The sequence below is a fragment of the Eleutherodactylus coqui genome, chromosome 13 (assembly GCF_035609145.1).
Source record: "Eleutherodactylus coqui strain aEleCoq1 chromosome 13, aEleCoq1.hap1, whole genome shotgun sequence".
Classification (NCBI taxonomy): domain Eukaryota; kingdom Metazoa; phylum Chordata; class Amphibia; order Anura; family Eleutherodactylidae; genus Eleutherodactylus; species Eleutherodactylus coqui.
The window spans coordinates 80,869,236-80,886,237 of NC_089849.1; positions in this window are offsets into that span (position 1 = coordinate 80,869,236).

Sequence of the window (17,002 nt, forward strand, 5' to 3'; positions counted from 1 at the left end):
GTGTTGTGACAGCATCCAGGGTGCAGTATAAAAGAGGTTCTTCATTCCTCCCAAGTGACAGACAAAAATGATGTTTCAACTCCTCAGAGACTTTTTCAAATCTAAAACCATTACATACATTGCAGCATATATAGATCAACAAATATACAACCCACCAATCCCTAGCAGCAAGCAATTACCTGAATAAACAGACATAATAGCAGGCACAATGGAGTCCCCATATCATCACTGGTGTCTGGGCACCCGGCAAAGCACGAGCAAGTTAAACAAGGAAAGTTGCCCGTTCTAGGAGGAACCAACGCCAGGCCCCAGACAATTGACGTTGGTTCCTCTTAGAATGGACAACTTTTCTTGTTTAAGTTGCTCGTGCTGTGGGAATCTGGTGAGAGGTAATAAATTCTATCATGCCCATACTGGTGCTATGTATAGAATCAATGGTCACTATACCTGCTCCTCATCTTATGTAGTCTATCTGATAACCTTCCCATGTGGGATACAATATGTGGGACAAACAACTATGCAGGTGAGGAGCAGGATAGTGAACCATAAAAGCACCGTTTGTAGAAGGAATAAGGATTTACAGGTTTCTCATCACTTTGTGGATAGTGGGCACTCTGTCAATCAACTCAGAATTCGGGTGGTCGGCAGTGTGCCACCTATGGACAGAGGAGGTGATCACTTGAAGATGCTTTTGAAGAAAGAGTTACAATGGATTTATTTGATGGATACGTTGACCCCTAAGGGATTGAATCATGAATATAATGTGTCACAGTTCATCTAATTTTGCATGTATCGGTTGGTCTGCATTGGTGTTTTACATGTTTTAATTGTATGTTTGCATTTTTTATAGATCATGATCAGATGCATTTGTGCTGATCGATTCATTATTTGGGCGCCACTTGGAGATCTGTGTCTTGACTTTCATCAAGTTTTGACTTATTTTGCGTTTATAATCTTGTATTGTAATCAAAAATTTTTTATATAAATTATGGGTTGTTGACTTACCTTATGGAACATGTATATTGGGTATTTAATAGAAGGATATTTCCTGTTTGGATTAATTATCACTAATGATATGATCGATGTAATATTGTACCCTGTTCCATGAGGGTTTAGCCATATTACTCTTATGTTATACAATTTGATATTTGATTACTGTGATGATGGTGGTCGACAGATGCAGCTTTCCATGACGTCCAATGGTTTGATTTTGGCGTCTGTTTTATTCCCAGGGTGAAGAAAGGTATATATATATATGTAATAATATGCATATTATTCTGACAAATGGACATGCGCCCGACTGTGGAACGCATTATCGGGCTCATGAATTCTGCGCAGGCGCAGTTGATTTGATGATGCGTGGTCACATGACGGATGTACGGGAGCTCCCGCCGCATTGTGGGACATGGCGCATCTGCACTGTTGAATGCCCGAATGCTATCACGTGAGGACCTCCGCAACATTCTGGGACATAGCGCATGCGCTTTGCCGAGTGCCCAGACACCAGTGATGATATGGGGACTCCATTGTGCCTGCTATTATGTCTGTTTATTCAGGTAATTGCTTGCTGCTAGGGATTGGTTGGTTGTATATTTGTTGATCTATATATGCTGCAATGTATGTAATGGTTTTAGATTTGAAAAAGACTCCGAGGAGTCGAAATATCATTTTTGTTTGTCGCTTGGGAGGAATAAAGAGCCTCTTTTATACTGCACCATGGATGCTGTCACAACTCTTTTTTCTGCTGGGGAATTTCCGTATGGGTTGAATTGCCAGTCCATCCCTGTTAAGGACTATGTATATGCAATATGCCTGGAGGAGGAAAAATAAAGCATACACTGAAAAGAACACTGTGCCTCAGTAAAGCACAGCTGGGGCTGCTTTGCTTCTTTTGGCATTGGAAATCTGCAATGTGTGGAGGGCAAGATGGATTCAATCAAGTATCAGGAAATGTTAGGAGAAAACATCACGTGTTCTGTGAAGACTGAAGCTTGGGCATCTTTGGACCTTCCAAAAGGACCATGATCCCAAGCATACTTCAAGGTCCACCAAGACTTTGTTTCATAAGAAGTCCTGGAGGATTCTGGAGTAGTTATCACAGCTGCCTGACTTGAATCTCATAATGAATCTTGGGTTGGATGTTCAGACATTAGTAGCAGCGCACAAATGCAAGAATATTAGTTAACTGTAGGCCATTCCTCACGAGGAATAATAATAATCTTTATATTCATAGTGCCAACATATTCTGCAGCACTTACAAAGACAAGGGGAATACAGAAGAACAAAAGTAATTACAGAACCACGGGTACACGTAGTAATCAATTGAAGGAAACACTAGGGGTGAGGCTCCTGCTCCAACGAGCTTACATACTACAAATAATGGGGTGATACAGAAGGTAAAGGTGGCTGGAGATGTGCCCGGTATGGCGAAGTGGAGAGTGAGGGATGCTATACTCATAAACGATGGTCAGACATTAAGCCATGTGACGGAAGAAATGGTGTGACTGCAGGGGGCAGTTGGTGGTAGCTAGCAGGGATTGCTAAGATTCCTCAGGAACATTGTCAGAAGCTGGTGAAGGGTTATGCATCATGTTTTCAGAAGGTCATAACACCAAACACTGCTACTCCACTTTCTTCTCCTCTCTTGGTCATGATTGGATATGATGTCCTGACCAGGAGAGAAGCAAGACGTGGAGTAGTGGTGAGTTCAATGGGAATGAAGCTGGCACTCCAACTTCCTCTTCCAACCACTGTTAACATCATCTGGTCCGCTACACTGAACAGCAGCTAGACGATCAGCTGATGGATGGGGTTCTTACTGGCAGTCCCCCCTCCTTCAATTGCTGATGACCTATCTAGGGATAGGTCATCAGTTAAAAAAAGAGGGCAGACAAGCCCTGTAATGACAGATCTATTATAATGCTGGAGCCCTAAATAAGTCATGATAGCAACATAAAATAAAACTCTGTTGACATTTTCCTAGTCTCTGACGGAGGGGGCTGTATTCCATCACTTCCTAGGGATTGTTATAGTCTATTGACTTCTAATCATTTCTGCTGTCGTAAAGTGCACAGATCCTTCTAAAGTGCCTATAAAGGAAATACAAGAAGGAATTGCGTGTGCAATATGGCCACCCCCAATGAAAGTTGCTAAAACTAAAAAATAAATAGCTACAACATAAAAAAACCCACAAAGATCAAACACATTTTCATTTACTAGATGTGTGGAATATCTGCAATTGGACACCATTGTATAATTATATATGCGATTGCTGTCACTGTTTTGGGGCAATTAAGGCTTGCAGTAATATGGGGGCACGGCATTTAATTGGCACGTTCGAATGTTTGTGTGAGTGGCTCATGTGTTTTTATCCATGTCTGTAGTACTGACCCATGCCTTGACAAAATTCTACATATGGTAACCCCTGTCAGCAGTAATGACAATTAATTCATGGAGGTTTTATTTTTTGCCTTGTTTTGAGTCCTCAGAATAACAATTGAAAGTAGTTTAACGATTTTTTCAGTTAAGAGAATAATATTTTCCAGCAGACAGCATAATACACTATTCAGTATGTTTTGATGTCCTTTACTATTAGCAGAGATTTCAACATAAATTAAATCAAGTCCAAACAAAGACAATTTAATACAGTGTGTGATAAGAGCCGCCGGAGTAAATGACGTGATTTCCCAGTGTCTAACCTTTTATATTTATGTAATCAAGAAGGGGACAGGGGCAGCTTGAACATTAATGGAGTTCATGTTATACTAAACACAGTCTTCTCTTGACTATGGCTGGTTTAGATTTACATAATCTAAGTGCTGCTCTAGAGGGCACTAAAATGTTCATGATCACTTAAAAATGCATGAGGAGGGCACACAAGAATCCTGATGGCTGTTCTAAAGAATAAAACCTGAATTCGTGAAATGTCCTGAAAGTACATAAACCAGCGGCTAGAGGGAAGATGAAGTGTGGTGGGTGCGTTCTCAACAGGCATTGTAAATTGTGAGCTAAATTGAAATTGAATGAACAGCAGTTTACTAACCTTGTCTGTTGTGCAGGATATGTACTAAACGACATCAGCCAAAAAATACAGATTTCAGCTGTCTGTATACTGTGTAACTCATTGGATTATATGAAGTCGCTGCAAAAAAGACCCCTATCTATCATGTTTCCCCGAAAATAAAACCCTGTCTTATATTAATGTTTGCCCCAAAAGAGGCACTAGGTCTTAATTTCGGGGGATGTCTTATTTTACTTGCCTAGCAGGCTCAGTCTAGGTTCTCCCGCTGCTCTCTGGAGCTCCAGTGCGCTTGCTGCTGTCCTCGCCACCGACAGAAGATCTCTCCTGGTTATTGGCTGAGACGCGGCATTGATTGGTCAATTCATAAATCCCACCTCTACATCGCGAAGCCTGTGATTAGTTCTCAAGCACTGAATTGATTGGCTGAGCAGCGTTCAGCTATCACTTCCTGGAGGCAAGATTTATGAATCCCGAAAACCAGAAAGCAATCTTCTGTGGGCGGCTGACAACTGCAGCAAGCACACTGGATCTCCGGAGACCAGCAGGAGCACCTGGACCAAGCCTGCTAGGTAATGCATTGCTTTTTATTTTTCATGTAACACAGCCAGGGCTTATTTTCAGGGTAGGGCTCCTATTTGAAGCCTTCTCGTAAAATCTGGGTATTGGCTTATTTTCAGGGTAGGTCTTATTTTTGGGGAAACGGGGTATCTATTAGAGATGAGCGAGCATACTCGTCCGAGGTTGATGCTCGTTCGAGTATTAGGGTGTTCGAGATGCTCGTTACTCGAGACTAGTACCACGCGGTGCTCGACTGCATTACATTTCCTTTCCTGAGAAATTTGCGCGCTTTTCTGGCCAATAGAAACACAGGGAAGGCATTACAACTTCCTCCTGTGACATTCCAGCCCTATACCACCCCCCTGCAGTGAGTGGCTGGGGAGATCAGATGACACCTGAGTATGTAAATCTGCCCCGCCCGAGGCTTGCCACAGATGCACGCTGAGAGAGATCAGGGAAAGTGCTGTCTTGCTGTAGCTGCTATAGGGAGAGTGTTAGGTGTTATTTTAGTCTTCAAGAACCCCAATGGTCCTTCCTAGGGCCGCATCTGACCGTGTGCAGTACTGTTGAGGCTGCTTTTAGCAGTGTTGCACAATTTTTTTTTTGTATATCGGGCGTGCAGACCATAGCGTCCTCAGTCTGCAGTCATTTTACAGAGTATTGGGGCAGTACTATTGAGGCAGGGACAGTAGTACAGGGAAGAGGTATACTGGCTATATAAGCAGTGGGTTTTTTCCCAAAAAGTGGAAAAAAATACTATATTTGGCCTGCCTGTGACCGTCTTCAGTTTATGGCATGTGTGCTGGGGGTAGTAGTCGCTGATTAATACCCAGCCTTGTACATAATTGTTTCCTGGCTGCTCTGTGCTTTCAGTAATCACAGTCATCCTCCAACAGGGAAATCCAAATCCAGGCTATATCACAGGCAGTGGTCTTTTTCCCAAAAAGTGGAAAAAAATACTATATTTGGCCTGCCTGTGACCGTCTTCAGTTTACGGTGTGTGCTGGGGGTAGTAGTTGCTGATTAATACCCAGCCTTGCGCATAATTGTTTCCTGGCTCTGCTGTGTCCGTTACATGATTGCCGTCATCCCGCCAGAGGGAAAGAGTATACATATATACGCTGCATACGGTGTCTGTCTGGTTTTTCACCTCACCATTTTAAAAAAATTTAAGAAAAATACTTAAGGCCTACCACTGGCCTTTGGCCACTTGACTGGTTCTGCCCTGTGAATTCCAGTAGCTCAGTCATACGCACCTAGGTCTCACTACAGGCTTGCGCATAATTGTTTCCTGGCTCTGCTGTGCGTTCCGTAAGCAAAGTCAGCCTCCAACCACAGGCCAATAAGCGGCACATTTAATTACAGCATTCTGCTTCTGCTCTACTCGTAATACACCATGCTGAGGGGTAGGGGAAGGCTTAGAGGACATGGACGTGGACGCGGGCGAGGACGCGGAGGCCCAAGTCAGGGTGTGGGCACAGGCCGAGCTCCTGGTCCAGGTGTATCGCAGCCGACTGCTGCGGGATTTGGAGTGAGGCAAGTTTCTGGGGTCCCCATATTCATCGCACAATTAATGAGTCCACGCGGTAGACCTTTATTAGAAACTGAGCAGTGTGAGCAGGTCCTGTCATGGATGGCAGAAAGTGCATCCAGCAATCTATCGACCACCCAGTCTTCTACGCCGTCCACAGCTGCAACTCTGAATCCTCTGGCTGCTGCTCCTCCTTCCTCCCAGCCTCCTCACTCCATGAAAATGACACATTCTGAGGAGCAGGCAGACTCCCAGGAACTGTTCTCGGGCCCCTGCCCAGATTGGGCAGGTTCCTCTCCCACCGGAGGAGTTTGTCGTGACCGATGCCCAACCTTTGGAAAGTTCCTGGGGTCCGGGGGATGAGGCTGGGGACTTCCGGCAACTATCTCAACAGCTTTCGGTGGGTGAGGAGGACGATGACGATGAGACACAGTTGTCTATCAATGAGGTAGTAGTAATTTCAGTAAGTCCGAGGGAGGAGCGCACAGAGGATTCGGAGGAAGAGCAGCTGGACAATGAGGTGACTGACCCCACCTGGTTTCCTAAGCCTATTGAGGACAGGTCTTCAGAGGGGGAGGCAAGTGCAGCAGCAGGGCAGGTTGGAAGAGGCAGTGCGGTGGCCAGGGGTAGAGGCAGGGCCAGACCAAATAATCCACCAACTGTTTCCCAAAGCGCCCCCTCGCGCCATTCCACCCTGCAGAGTCCGAAGTGCTCAAAGGTGGGGCAGTTTTTCACTGAGAGTGCAGACGACCGACGAACTGTGGTATGCAAGGTTTGTCGCGCCAAGATCAGCCAGGTAGCCACCACCACCAGCCTCACCACCACCAGCATGCGCAGGCATATGATGGCCAAGCACCCCACAAGGTGGGACGAAGGCCGTTCACCGCCTCCGGTTTGCACCGCTGCCTCTCCCCCTGTGCCCCAACCTGCCACTGAGATCCAACCCCCCTCTCAGGACACAGGCACGACCGTCTCCCGGCCTGCACCCACACGCTCACCTCCGCTGTCCTCGGCCCCATCCAGCAATGTCTCTCAGTGCAGCGTCCAGCCGTCGCTAGCGCAACTGTTTGAGCACAAGCGCAAGTACGCCGCCACGCACCCGCACGCTCAAGCATTAAACGTGCACATAGCCAAATTGATCAGCCTGGAGATGCTGCCGAATAGGCTTGTGGAAACGGAGGCTTCCAAAAACTTGATGGCGGCGGCGGCCCCGCGCTACTTGGTTCCCAGTCGCCACTACTTTTCCCAATGTGCCGTCCCAGCCCTGCACGACCACGTCTCCCGCAACATTGTACGCGCCCTACCAACGCGGTTACTGCCAAGGTCCACTTAACAACGGACACGTGGACAAGCACAGGCGGGCAGGGCCACTATATCTCCCTGACGGCACATTGGGTGAATTTAGTGGAGGCTGGGACCGAGTCAGAGTCTGGGACCGCTCACATCCTACCCACCCCCAGAATGGCGGGCCCCAGCTCGGTGCTGGTATCTGCGGCGGTGTATGCTTCTTCCACTAAACCACCCTCCTCCTCCTCCTCCTCCTCCTCCTCTTACGCAACCTCTGTCTCGCAATCAAGATGTGTCAGCAGCAGCACGTCACCAGCAGTCGGTGTCGCGCGGCGTGGCAGCACAGCGGCGGGCAAGCGTCAGCAGGCCGTGCTGAAGCTACTCAGCTTAGGAGAGAAGAGGCACACGGCCCACAAACTGCTGCAGGGTCTGACAGAGCAGACCGACCGCTGGCTTGCGCCGCTGAGCCTCCAACTGGGCATGGTCGTGTGTGACAACTGCCGTAACCTGGTGGCAGCTCTGCAGCTTGGCAGCCTCACACACGTGCCATGCCTGGCCCACGTCTTTAATTTGGTGGTTCAGCGCTTTCTGAAAAGCTACCCACGCTTGTTAGACCTGCTCGGAAAGGTGCGCCGGCTCAGTGCACATTTCCGCAAGTCCAACATGGACGCTGCCACCCTGCGGACCCTGCAACATCGGTTTCATCTGCCAGTGCATCGACTGCTGTGCGACGTGCCCACACGGTGGAACTCTATGCTCCACATGTTGGCCAGGCTCTATGAGCAGGTAAAGCTATAGTGGAATACCAACTCCAACATGGATAGCGTAGTGGGAGTCAGCATCCTCAATTCTTTACTGAAGAGTGGGCCTGGTTGGCAGACATCTACCAGGTCCTTGGAAACTTTGAGGAGTCTACCCAGATGGGGAGCGGCGATGCTGCAAGCATTAGCGTCACCATTCCTCTGCTATGCCTCTTGAGAAGTTCCCTGCAAAGCATAAAGGCGGACGCTTTGCACTCGGAAACGGAGGCGGGGGAAGACAGTATGTCGCTGGATAGTCAGAGCACCCTCATGTCTATATCTCAGCGCGTTTTGGAGGAGGAGGGGGAGGAGCATGAGGGGGAGGGGGAAGAAACAGCTTGGCCCACTGCTGAGGGTACCCATGCTGCTTGCCTGTCATCCTTTCAGCGTGTATGGCCTGAGGAGGAGGAGGAGGATCCTGAAAGTGATCTTCCTAGTGAGGACAGCCATGAGTTGCATACAGGTACCCTGGCACACATGGCGGACTTCATGTTAGGATGCCTTTCTCGTGACCCTCGCGTTACACGCATTCTGGTCACTACGGATTACTGAGTGTACACACTGCTCGACCCACGTTATAAGGAGAACCTTTCCACTCTCATACCCGAAGAGGAAAGGGGTTCGAGAGTGATGCTATACCACAGGACCCTGGTGGACAAACTGATGGTAAAATTCCCATCCAACAGCGCTAGTGGCAGAAGGCACAGTTCCGAGGGCCAGGTAGCAGGGGAGGTGCAGAGATCAGGCAGCGTGTACAGCGCAGGCAGAAGAACACTCTCCAAGGCCTTTGCCAGCTTTATGGCTTCCCAGCAAGACTGTGTCACCGCTCCCCAGTCAAGGCTGAGTCGGCGGGAGCACTGTAAAAGGATGGTGAGGGAGTACGTAGCCGATCGCACGACCATCCTCGGTGACGCCTCTGCTCCCTACAACTACTGGGTGTCGAAGCTGGACACGTGGCCTGAACTCGCGCTGTATGCCCTGGAGGTGCTTGCTTGCCCTGCAGCTAGCGTTTTGTCAGAGAGTTTGTTTAGTGCAGCTGGGGGAATCATCACGGATAAGCGTACCCGCTTGTCAACTGACAGTGCCGACAGGCTTACACTCATCAAGATGAACAAAGCCTGGATTTCCCCAGACTTCTCATCTCCACCAGCGGACAGCAGTGGTATCTAAACAATACGTAGGCTGCACCCGCGGATGGAAGCATCGTTCTCTATCACCATAAAAAACTGGGACCTTTTAGCTTCATCAATCTGTGTATTATATTCATCCTCCTCCTCCTGCTCCTCCTCCTGAAACCTCACGTAATCACGCTGAACGGTCAATTTTTCTTAGGCCCACAAGGCTCACTCATATTACTTTTGTAAACAATGTTTATACGTTTCAATTCTCATTAAAGCGTTGAAATTTGCACCTGAACCAATTATTATTTTAACTGGGCTGCCTCCAGGCCTAGTTACAAATTAAGCCACAGTAACCAAAGCGATTAATGGGTTTCACCTGCCCTCTTGGTTGGGCATGGGCAATTTTTCTGAGGTACATTAGTACTGTTGGTACACCAATTTTTTTGGTCCCTCGCCTACAGTGTAATCCTAGTAATTTTTATGGGCTTCGCCTGCACTCATGGTACAGCAAGGTGTGTGGGGTTGGCCTACACTTTTGCTACATAAATGTAACTGGGGCCTTGTCTATACTGCAACTACTGAAATGTGAAAGAGACTGTTATCTCCCTAAACTGCTGCAATGGGAATGTTACTGTGGCCATGTCTTGACTGCTACAACTACTGAAATGGAACTAAGACTGTGCTCCCTCTATACTGCTGCTTCGGAATTGTTACTGGGGCCTGTTTTGACTGCTACTACTACTGAAATGGAACTAAGACTGTACTCCCCCTATGCTGCTGCTTCGGAATTGTTACTGGAGCCTGTCTTGACTGCAACTACTACTGAAATGGAACTAATACTGTGCTCCCCCTATACTGCTGCTAGTGATATGTTACTGGGGCCTGTCCAGACTGCTACTATTACTGAAATGGAACTAATACTGTGCTCCCTCTATACTGCTGCTTCGGAATTGTTACTGGGGCCTGTTTTGACTGCTACTACTACTGAAATGGAGCTAAGACTGTACTCCCCCTATACTGCTGCTTCGGAATTGTTACTGGAGCCTGTCTTGACTGCAACTACTACTGAAATGGAACTAATACTGTGCTCCCCCTATACTGCTGCTAGTGATATGTTACTGGGGCCTGTCCAGACTGCTACTATTACTGAAATGGAACTAATACTGTGCTCCCCCTATACTGTTGCTAGTGATATGTTACTGGGGCCTGTCTTGACTGCTACTATTACTGAAATGGAACTAAGACTGTACTCCCCCTATACTGCTGCTAGTGATATGTTACTGGGGCCTGTCTTGACTGCTACTATTACTGAAATGGAACTAATACTGTGCTCCCCCTATACTGCTGCTAGTGATATGTTACTGGGGCCTGTCTTGACTGCTACTACTACTGAAATGGAACTAATACTGTGCTTCCCCCATACTGCTGCTAGTGATATGTTACTGGGGCCTGTCCAGACTGCTACTATTACTGAAATGGAACTAATACTGTGCTCCCCCTATACTGTTGCTAGTGATATGTTACTGGGGCCTGTCCAGACTGCTACTATTACTGAAATGGAACTAATACTGTGCTCCCCCTATACTGTTGCTAGTGATATGTTACTGGGGCCTGTCTTGACTGCTACTACTACTGAAATGGAACTAAGACTGTTCTCCCTCTATACTGCTGCTTCGGAATTGTTACTGGGGCCTGTTTTGACTGCTACTACTACTGAAATGGAACTAAGACTGTACTCCCCCTATACTGCTGCTTCGGAATTGTTACTGGAGCCTGTCTTGACTGCAACTACTACTGAAATGGAACTAATACTGTGCTCCCCCTATACTGCTGCTAGTGATATGTTACTGGGGCCTGTCCAGACAGCTACTATTACTGAAATGGAACTAATACTGTGCTCCCCCTATACTGTTGCTAGTGATATGTTACTGGGGCCTGTCTTGACTGCTACTATTACTGAAATGGAACTAATACTGTGCTCCCCCTATACTGCTGCTAGTGATATGTTACTGGGGCCTGTCTTGACTGCTACTATTACTGAAATGGAACTAATACTGTGCTCCCCCTATACTGCTGCTAGTGATATGTTACTGGGGCCTGTCTTGACTGCTACTACTACTGAAATGGAACTAATACTGTGCTTCCCCCATACTGCTGCTAGTGATATGTTACTGGGGCCTGTCCAGACTGCTACTTCTACTCAAATGGAACTAATACTGTGCTCTCCCTATACTGCTGCTAGTGATATGTTACTGGGGCCTGTCTAGACTGCAACTACTACTGAAATGGATCTAATACTGTGCTCCCCCTATACTGCTGCTTTGGAATTGTTACTGGGGCCTGTCTTGACTGCTACTATTACTGAAATGGGCGGTTGGGCAGCATCTTACCCAGGAGAAGTGTCAGCGGAGTGTCATGCAGGCAGTGATTGTGCTTTGTTGGAGGTAGTGTGGTGCTTAGCTAAGGTATGCCTTGCTAATGAGGGTTTTTCAGAAGTAAAAATTGTTGGGGGGGGGGGCACTCTTGCCGCTATTGTGGCTTAATAGTGGGACCTGGGAACTTGAGATGCAGCCCAACATGTAGCACCTCACCTGCCCTATCCGTTTCTGTGTCGTTCCCATCACTTTCTTGAATTTCCCAGATTTTCACAAATGAAAACCTTAGCGAGCATCGGCGATATACAAAAATGCTTGAGTCGCCCATTGACTTCAATGGGGTTCGTTACTCGAAACGAACCCTCGAGCAACGCGGGAAGTTCGACTCGAGTAACGAGCACCCGAGCATTTTGATGCTCGCTCATCTCTAGTATCTATCTATCTTTCTATCTATTGAGAATTTTTTGGAGAGGTAACTCTGTATTAGTTTGGGTTGATATGGCTTGTTTTCATATGTTCAAATACTGTTTAATAATGTGTTGTTAAATTGCACCCTGTCACTTTAAACACAGCTAGGCACGGAATTTGGAGAGGAGGTTCAAATGGAAGGAGTTTGGGGTTCTGAGGGAGTGTTCTATGAGTAGTTGCAAGGCCTAATACAAATCACATTTGTCATTTATTATTTTCTTTCTGACCATCTATTTATCTATCTTGTTGACAACTCTCTGTCTTTGGTCAGAGACTGGAGTCCTGTGTTTGATCCCCATCCCTTTTTGAAGACCATATAACATCTCTAAGTCCTAACAATAAATATAGAAGGGATTGTCAAAGTGAGAAATCCTGCTTTAAAGTGTAACTGCTGATTATTTATTTAACCCATTAACTACCAACCATATTTTGAGTATTTGTTTTAATTTTTTTCACTCTCATATTCTAAGAGCTATAACTTTTTTATTTTTCCATCGACATACCCATATAGAAGATGAGGTGACCAAAATACAATTCTGGCATTATGTATTTTTGGTTTTTGGTTACCCCATATGCATACATAGGTATTAGATCACCCCTTAGCTGTCTTTTTTTTCTAAAGTGAACAACCCCTGTGTTGTTAACTTCTCAGGATATTGTAGTTCGCCTATGCCATTTATTAATTTAGTTTCTCATTTTATATACAAACCTTCTATGTGGCACGGTATCAAATGCTTTGAAAAGGTTTAGATATACAAGACCCAATGACTCTCTCTGGCCCAGTCTAAAACTTACCTCCTAGTAGAAGCTGATCAGATTAGTTTGACAAGAGTGACCCCTCATAAAAACCGATACAGCTATTTTTCTTGCAGTACTCCAGGATACTCAATGTGAAGAAAAATAGCCGGAGCTTGGATTTTAGGGGAAAGATATTCTTCTGCTTTATTACAAAATAGTGCTCAATACAGCAGAAACCAGCAGTTTCTTGGAGAACACATTTCAATCTCTGCAGAGATCTTGTTCAGCTCGTACCCACAGTGCTTCCTGCTTCCTTAAAACCCATTAAATTTAAAATTCAACTGATGATTAACCCCTTCTTTGCCAGCAGCTCATATGTATGGTCTAAACTAGAGATGAGCGAGCATACTCGTCCGAGCTTGATGCTCGTTTGAGTATTAGGGTGCTCGAGATGCTCGTTACTCGAGACGAGCACCACGCGGTACTCGTCTCGATTAAACGAGCACTGACCATTGAATTCAATGGAGCCGGCAATACAGCCGGCTCCATTGAAAGCAATGGCCTGCCGGCGAGTGCGGGATGAATTGTCGGGAAGGGCTTAAATATATAAGCCCTTCCCGGCAATTCATCCAGAAATGTGTAAAAAAAATATATATATATATATACTCACCTGGTCCCGGCAGACGGAGTTCAACGCGGCCAGCGGCAGTCCTCCTGAACTGCTCTGAACAGCTGTGAGTAGTATTCAGCAGCCGGGGATTTAAAATCCCGGCCTGCTGAATGAGCTGCCTCTAATTGGTCACAGCCTAACCAATCAGAGGCAGATTCCACTCACACACCCATTCATGAATTTATGAATGGGTGTGTGACTGCTGCCTCTGATTGGCTCAGCGGGAACAATCAGATGAGAGGCAGCAGTCACTCACCCATTCATAAATTCATGAATGGGTGTGTGAGTGGAATCTGCCTCTGATTGGTCAGGCTGTGACCAATTAGAGGCAGCTCATTCAGCAGGCGGGGATTTTAAATCCCCGGCTGCTGAATACTACTCACAGCTGTTCAGAGCAGTTCAGGAGGACTGCCGCTGGCCGCGCTGAGCTCCGTCTGCCGGGACCAGGTGAGTATATATATATTTTTTATTTTTACACATTTCTGGATAAATTGCAGGGTAGGGCTTATATATTTAACCCCTTCCCGACAATTCATCCCGCGATCACCGGCAGCCCATTGCTTTCAATGGAGCCAGCTGTATTGCCGGCTCCATTGAATTCAATGGGCTAACATCGTTCTTCTCTGCCACAGCTGTTACAGCTGTGGCAGAGGAGAACGATCTTTATGCTGACAGCGCGGGGGTGGGGGGTCTCACTCTTGCCACTATTGTGGCTTAATAGTGGGACCTGGGAACTTGAGATGCAGCCCAACATGTAGCCCCTCGTCTGCACTATCCGTTTCTGTGTCGTTCCCATCACTTTCTTGAATTTCCCAGGTTTTCACAAATGAAAACCTTAGCAAGCATTGGCGATATACAAAAATGCTCGAGTCGCCCATTGACTTCAATGGGGTTCGTTACTCGAAACGAACTCTCGAGCATCACTGAAAGTTCGACTCGAGTAACGAGCACCCGAGCATTTTGGTGCTCGCTCATCTCTAGTCTAAACCCCTTGCTCCCAAAGCGGGCACTAGACAAACACATTGCCCTTGTTGTTCTTTATGCACTTTCTTCTGTAATATTGACAGATTAGTTGACAGTTTGATTTTCCCTTACTTCTTTTCAGAAATAGAATATGAAGAAACATACATTTTTATTTTAATCAGTAGGTTGAATGCTTAGAGTAGTGTAATTATTTTCAATGTAATTAACCCCCTTATATTTAATATACGATTCACATAAACCGACCTAAAAAAAAACAAAAAACCTTGCATCATATCTAGTTCACATCCTATAATACATTTTCATTAAGATCTTCTAATATATTTTATTTTAATTATACTTGTTGCATGGTTTTAAATCCATCCATGAAACAAATTCAATTATACTTTTATAATACTTATCAATATTTGATGACACAAAAACTCCAGGATAGCATCTCTTAGAAATCCCTTCAAACATTTTATTCACAATAGAAACCAAGCTTACAGGCCTGTGGTTTCCTGGTTCAATTTTTGACCCCTTATTGAATATTGTCACCACTTTGGCTTTGACCCCATCACTGCAGAGTTCTTAAAATAAGGAAATAGTCTGTCCATCACATTCCTAAACTCCCTTAGAAGCCGGGGGTGTATGCCACCAGGATCTGTCAATTTGTCTATTTTAATCTTTTTAAGGCAGCTCCGCACTTCTTTCTGGAAATGTATTATATTATGGTCACTATTTCTTAGGTGCCCCTCAACCTGCCCCCGTTATTCTGTCAGGTCTGTTGGTTAATAATAAGTCCAAATGGCCATCCCTCTTGTTTAGAGATGAGCGAGCATACTCGTCCGAGCTTGATGCTCGTTCGAGTATTAGGGTGCTCGATATGCTCGTTACTCGAGATGAGCACCACGCGATACTCGTCTCGATTAAACGAGCACTGACCATTGAATTCAATGGAGCCGGCAATACAGCCGGATCCATTGAAAGCAATGGTCTGCCGGCGAGCGCGGGATGAATTTTCGGGAAGGGCTTAAAAATATAAGCCCTTACCTGAAAATCATCCTAAAATGTGTAAAAATAAAAAAAAAATGTATACTCACTTTTCCGCTGCAGCCAGAGTTCAGCCGCGTCTGGCCGGCAGTTCTCCTGAACTGCTTTCTGTAGTATTCAGCAGGTGGGGATTTAAAATTTTGGATTGATTTTCAGGTAAGGGCTTATATTTTTAAGCCCTTTCCGAAAATTCATCCCGCGCTCGCCGGCAGCCCATTGCTTTCAATGGAGCCGGCTGTATTGCCAGCTCCATTGAATTCAATGGGCTAACATCGTTCTTCACTGCCACAGCTCTTAAAGCTGTGGCAGAGGAGAACAATCTTTATGCTGACAGTGCGGGGGGAGGGGGGGGGTCTCACTCTTACCACTATTGTGGCTTAATAGTGAGACCTCGGAGCCCGAAATGCAGCCCTGCATGTTGCTCCTCGCCTGCCCTATCCATTTCTGTGTTTTTTACATGACTTTGGTGATTTGCTAAGATTTTCACAAATGAAGACCTTAGCGGAACACCAGTCATATACAAAAATGCTCGAGTTGCCCATTGACTTCAATGGGGTTCGTTACTCGAAACGAACTCTCGAGCATCACTGAAAGTTCGACTCGAGTAACGAGTAGAGATGAGCGAGCACCAAAATGCTCGGGTGCTCGTTACTCGGGACGCAATTATCGCGATGCTCGAGGGTTCGTTTCGAGTAACGAACCCCATTGAAGTCAATGGGCGACCCAAGCATTTTTGTATATCGCCGATGCTCGCTAAGGTTTTCATTTGTGAAAATCGGGGCAATTCAGGAAAGTGATGGGAACGACACAGCAACGGATAGGGCAGGCGAGGGGCTACATGTTGGGCTGCATCTCAAGTTCACAGGTCCCACTATTAAGCCACAATAGCGGCAAGAGTGCCCCCCCCCCCTCCCAACAATTTTTACTTCTGAAAAGCCCTCATTAGCAATGCATACCTTAGCTAAGCACCACACTACCTCCAACAAAGCACAATCACTGCCTGCATGACACTCCGCTGCCCCTTCTCCTAAGTTACATGCTGACCAACCCCCCCCCCCGCACGACCCAGTGTCCACAGCGCACACCAAACTGTCCCTGCCCAGCCTTTAGCTGCCCTCATGCCACGCCACCCTCATGTCTATTTATAAGTGCGTCTGCCAGAGGAACCGCAGGCACACACTGCAAAGGGTTGGCACGGCTAGGCAGCGACCCTCTTTAAAAGGGGTGGGGCGATAGTCCACAATGCTGTACAGAAGCAATGAGAAATCCAATCCTGTGCCACCTCCATCTGGAGCTGCACACGTGGGCATAGCAATGGGGAACCTATGTGCCACACACTATTCATTCTGTCAAGGTGTCTGCATGCCCCAGTCAGACCGCGTTTTTTTATAAATAGTCACAGGCAGGTACAACTCCCCAA